The sequence below is a fragment of the Triticum urartu genome, unplaced genomic scaffold, assembly GCF_003073215.2.
Source record: "Triticum urartu cultivar G1812 unplaced genomic scaffold, Tu2.1 TuUngrouped_contig_561, whole genome shotgun sequence".
Taxonomy (NCBI): Eukaryota; Viridiplantae; Streptophyta; class Magnoliopsida; order Poales; family Poaceae; genus Triticum; species Triticum urartu.
The window spans coordinates 17,596-23,460 of record NW_024116298.1 but is presented as its reverse complement, the minus strand read 5'-3'; positions in this window follow the sequence as shown (position 1 = coordinate 23,460).

The following is a 5,865-nucleotide window of genomic DNA, read 5'->3' as shown; positions in this document are numbered from 1 at the left end:
TTGACATCCATCTGCCAAATTTCATAATCATAAAATGCGGCAATTGCTAACATGATTCGGACAGACTTAAGCATCGCTACGGGTGAGAAGGTCTCATCGTAGTCAATCCCTTGAACTTGTCGAAAACCTTTTGCGACAAGTCGAGCTTTGTAGACAGTAACATTACCGTCAGCGTCAGTCTTCTTCTTGAAGATCCATTTATTCTCAATTGCTTGCCGATCATCGGGCAAGTCAACTAAAGTCCACACTTTGTTCTCATACATGAATCCCATCTCGGATTTCATGGCTTCAAGCCATTTTGCGGAATCTAGGCTCACCATCGCTTCTTCATAGCTCGTAGGTTCATCATGATCTAGTAGCATGACTTCCAGAATAGGATTACCGTACCACTCTGGTGTGGATCTTACTCTGGTTGATCTACGAGGTTCAGTAGTAACTTGTTCTGAAGCTTCATGATCATTATCATTGGCTTCCTCACTAATTGGTGTAGGTGTCACAGAAACCGGTTTCTGTGATGTACTACTTTCCAATAAGGGAGCAGGTACAGTTACCTCATCAAGTTCTACTTTCCTCCCACTCACTTCTTTCGAGAGAAATTCCTTCTCTAGAAAGGATCTATTCTTGGCGACAAATGTCTTGCCTTCGGATCTGTGATCGAAGGTGTACCCAACAGTCTCCTTTGGGTATCCTATGAAGACACATTTCTCCGATTTGGGTTCGAGCTTATCAGGTTGAAGTTTTTTCACATAAGCATCGCAGCCCCAAACTTTCAGAAACGACAACTTTGGTTTCTTGCCGAACCACAGTTCATAAGGCTTCGTCTCAACGGATTTTGATGGTGCCCTATTTAACGTGAATGCAGCCATCTATAAAGCATAACCCCAAAACGATAGCGGTAAATCTGTAAGAGACATCATAGATCGCACCATATCAAGTAAAGTACGATTACGACGTTCGGACACACCATTACGTTGTGGTGTTCCGGATGGCGTGAGTTACGAAACTATTCCGCATTGTTTCAAATATAGACCAAACTCGTAACTCAAATATTCTCCTCCACGATCAGATCGTAGAAATTTTATTTTCTTGTCACGATGATTTTCAACTTCACTCTGAAATTCTTTGAACTTTTCAAATGTTTCAGACGTATGCTTCATTAAGTAGATATACCCATATCTGCTTAAATCATCTGTGAAGGTGAGAAAATAACGATATCCGCCACGAGCTTCAATATTCATCGGACCACATACATCTGTATGTATGATTTCCAACAAATCTGTTGCTCTCTCCATAGTACCGGAGAACAGTGTTTTAGTCATCTTGCCCATGAGGCACGGTTCGCAAGTACCAAGTGATTCATAATCAAGTGGTTCCAAAAGTCCATCAGTATGGAGTTTCTGCATGCGCTTTACACCGATATGACCTAAACGGCAGTGCCACAAATAAGTTGCACTATCATTATCAACTCTGCATCTTTTGGCTTCAACATTATGAATATGTGTATCACTACTATCGAGATTCATCAAAAAGAGACCACTCTTCAAGGGTGCATGACCATAAAAGATATTACTCATATAAATAGAACAACCATTATTCTCTGATTTAAATAAATAACCGTCTCGCATCAAACAAGATCCAGATATAATGTTCATGCTCAACGCTGGCACCAAATAACAATTATTTAGGTCTAATACTAATCCCGATGGTAGATGTAGAGGTAGCGTGCCGACCGCGATCACATCGACTTTGGAACCATTTCCCACGCGCATCGTCACCTCGTCCTTCGCCGGTGTTCGCTTAATCCGTAGTCCCTGTTTCGAGTTGCAAATATTAGCAACAGAACCACTATCAAATACCCAGGTGCTACTGCGAGCTCTAGTAAGGTACACATCAATAACATGTATATCACATATACCTTTGTTCACCTTGCCATCCTTCTTATCCGCCAAATACTTGGGGTAGTTCCGCTTCCAGTGTCCAGTCTGCTTGCAGTATAAGCACTCAGTTTCAGGCTTAGGTCCAGACTTGGGTTTCTTCTCTTGAGCAGCAACTTGCTTGCTGTTCTTCTTGAAGTTCCCTTTCTTCTTCCCTTTGCCCCTTTTCTTGAAACCAGTGGTCTTATTGACCATCAACACTTGATGCTCCTTCTTGATTTCTACCTCTGCAGCTTTTAGCATTGCGAAGAGCTCGGGAATTGTTTTGTCCATCCCTTGCATGTTATAGTTCATCACGAAGCTCTTGTAGCTAGGTGGAAGTGATTGGAGAATTCTGTCAATGACGCAATCATCTGGAAGATTAACTCCCAATTGAATCAAGTGATTATTATACCCAGACATTTTGAGTATATGCTCACTGACAGAACTATTCTCCTCCATCTTGCAGCTATAGAACTTATTGGAGACTTCATAGCTCTCAATTCGGGCATTTGCTTGAAATATTAACTCCAACTCCTGGAACATCTCATATGCTCCATGACGTTCAAAACGTCGTTGAAGACCCGATTCTAAGCCGTAAAGCATGGCACATTGAACTATCGAGTAGTCATCAGCTTTGCTCTGCCAGACGTTCTTAACGTCGTCAGTTTCATCAGCAGCAGGCCTGGCACCCAGCTGTTCTTCCAGGAAGTAACTCTTCTGTGCAGCAATGAGGATAATCCTCAAGTTACGGACCCAGTCCGTGTAATTGCTACCATCATCTTTCAACTTTGCTTTCTCAAGGAACGCATTAAAATTCAACGGAACAACAGCACGGGCCATCTATCTACAATCAAACATAAACAAGCAAGATACTATCAGGTACTAAGTTCATGATAAATTTAAGTTCAATTAATCATATTACTTAAGAACTCCCACTTAGAAAGACATCCCTCTAATCCTCTAAGTGATCACGTGATCCAAATCAACTAAACCATAACCGATCATCACGTGAAATGGAGTAGTTTCCAATGGTGAACATCACTATGTTGATCATATCTACAATATGATTCACGCTCGACCTTTTGGTCTCAGTGTTCCGAGGCCATATCTGCATATGCTAGGCTCGTCAAGTTTAACCTGAGTATTCTGCGTGTGCAAAACTAGCTTGCACCCATTGTAGATGGACGTAGAGCTTATCACACCCGATCATCACGTGGTGTCTGGGCACGATGAACTTTGGCAACGGTGCATACTCAGGGAGAACACTTTTATCTTGAAATTTAGTGAGAGATCATCTTATAATGCTACCGTCAATCAAAGCAAGATAAGATGCATAAAAGATAAACATCACATGCAATCAATATAAGTGATATGATATGGCCATCATCATCTTATGCTTGTGATCTCCATCTCCGAAGCATCGTCATGATCACCATCGTCACTGGCGCGACACCTTGATCTCCATCGTAGCATCGTTGTCGTCTCGCCAATCTTATGCTTCTACGACTATCGCTACTGCTTAGTGATAATGTAAAGCATTACAAGGCGATTGCATTGCATACAATAAAGCGACAACCATATGGCTCCTGCCAGTTGCCGATAACTCGGTTAAAAAACATGATCATCTCATACAATAAAATTTATCATCATGCCTTGACCATATCACATCACAACATGCCCTGCAAAAACAAGTTAGACGTCCTCTACTTTGTTTGTTGCAAGTTTTACGTGGCTGCTACGGGCTTAAGCAAGAACCAATCTTACCTACGCATCAAAACCACAACGATAGTTTGTCAAGTTGGTGCTGTTTTAACCTTCGCAAGGACCGGGCGTAGCCACACTCGGTTCAACTAAAGTTGGAGAAACTGACACCCGCCAGCCACCTGTGTGCAAAGCACGGCGGTAGAACCAGTCTCGCGTAAGCGTACGCGTAATGTTGGTCCGGGCCGCTTCATCCAACAATACCGCCGAACCAAAGTATGACATGCTAGTAAGTAGTATGACTTATATCGCCCACAACTCACTTGTGTTCTACTCGTGCATATAACATCAACACATAAAACCTAGGCTCGGATGCCACTGTTGGGGAACGTAGTAATTTCAAAAAAATTCCTACGCACACGCAAGATCATGGTGATGTATAGCAACAAGAGGGGAGAGTGTTGTCTACGTACCCTCGTAGAGCGAAGCGGAAGCGTTGACGCAACATAGAGGAAGTAGTCGTACATCTTCCCGATCCGACCGATCCAAGCACTGTTACTCCGGCACCTCCGAGTTCTTGGCACACGTTCAGCTCGATGACGATCCCCGGGCTCCGATCCAGCAAAGCGTCGGGGAGGAGTTCCGTCAGCACGACGACGTGGTGACGATCTTGATGTTCTACCGTCGCAGGGCTTCGCCTAAGCACCGCTATAATATGACCGAGGTGGAATATGGTGGAGGGGGGCACCGCACACGGCTAAGGAACGATCACGAAGATCAACTTGTGTGTCTAGAGGTGCCCCCCTGCCCCCGTATATAAAGGAGCAAGGGGGGAGGCCGGCCAGCCGTTGGGGCATGCCAGGGAGGAGGAATCCTCCTCCTAGTAGGAGTAGGACTCCCTCTTTCCTACTCCTACTAGGAGGGGGAAAGGAAGGGGGAGAGGGAGAAGGAAAGGGGGGCGCAGCCCCCCCCCCCTCTCCTAGTCCAATTCGGACCAGAGGGGGAGGGGGCGCGCGGCCCACCCTGGCCGCCCCTCTCTCTCTCCACTAAGGCCCATAAGGCCCATTACTACTCCCGGGGGGTTCCGGTAACCCTCCGGCACTCCGGTTTTCTCCGAAATCACCCGGAACATTTCCGGTGTCCGAATATAGCCGTCCAATATATCGATCTTTATGTCTTGACCATTTCGAGACTCCTCGTCATGTCCATGATCACATCCGAGATCCCGAACTAACTTCGGTACATCAAAATGCATAAACTCATAATAACTGTCATCGTAACGTTAAGCGTGCGGACCCTACGGTTCGAGAACAATGTAGACATGACTGAGACACATCTCCGGTCAATAACCAATAGCGGGACCTGGATGCTCATATTGGCTCCTACATATTCTACGAAGATCTTTATCGGTCAGACCGCATAACAACATACGTTGTTCCTTTTGTCATCGGTATGTTACTTGCCCGAGATTCGGTCGTCGGTATCCAATACCTAGTTCAATCTCGTTACCGGCAAGTCTCTTTACTCGTTCCGTAATATATCATCTCGCAACTAACTCATTAGTTGCAATGCTTGCAAGGCTTATGTGATGTGCATTACCGAGAGGGCCCAGAGATACCTCTCTGACAATCGGAGTGACAAATCCTAATCTCAAAATACGCCAACCCAACATCTACCATTGGAGACACCTGTAGAGCTCCTTTATAATCACCCAGTTACGTTGTGACGTTTGATAGCACACAAAGTGTTCCTCCGGCAAACGGGAGTTGCATAATCTCATAGTCATAGGAACATGTATAAGTCATGAAGAAAGCAATAGCAACATACTAAACGATCGGGTGCTAAGCTAATGGAATGGGTCATGTCAATCAGATCATTCAACTAATGATGTGACCTCGTTGATCAAATAACAACTCTTTGTTCATGGTTAGGAAACATAACCATCTTTGATTAACGAGCTAGTTAAGTAGAGGCATACTAGTGACACTCTGTTTGTCTATGTATTCACACATGTATTATGTTTCCGGTTAATACAATTCTAGCATGAATAATAAACATTTATCATGATATAAGGAAATAAATAATAACTTTATTATTGCCTCTAGGGCATATTTCCTTCAGGAGCCCACTTGCACTAGAGTCAATAATCTAGTTCACATCGCTATGTGATTAACACCAATAGTTCACATCTTTATGTGATTAGTTCACATCTCCATGTGACTAACACCCAAAAGGTTTACTAGATTCA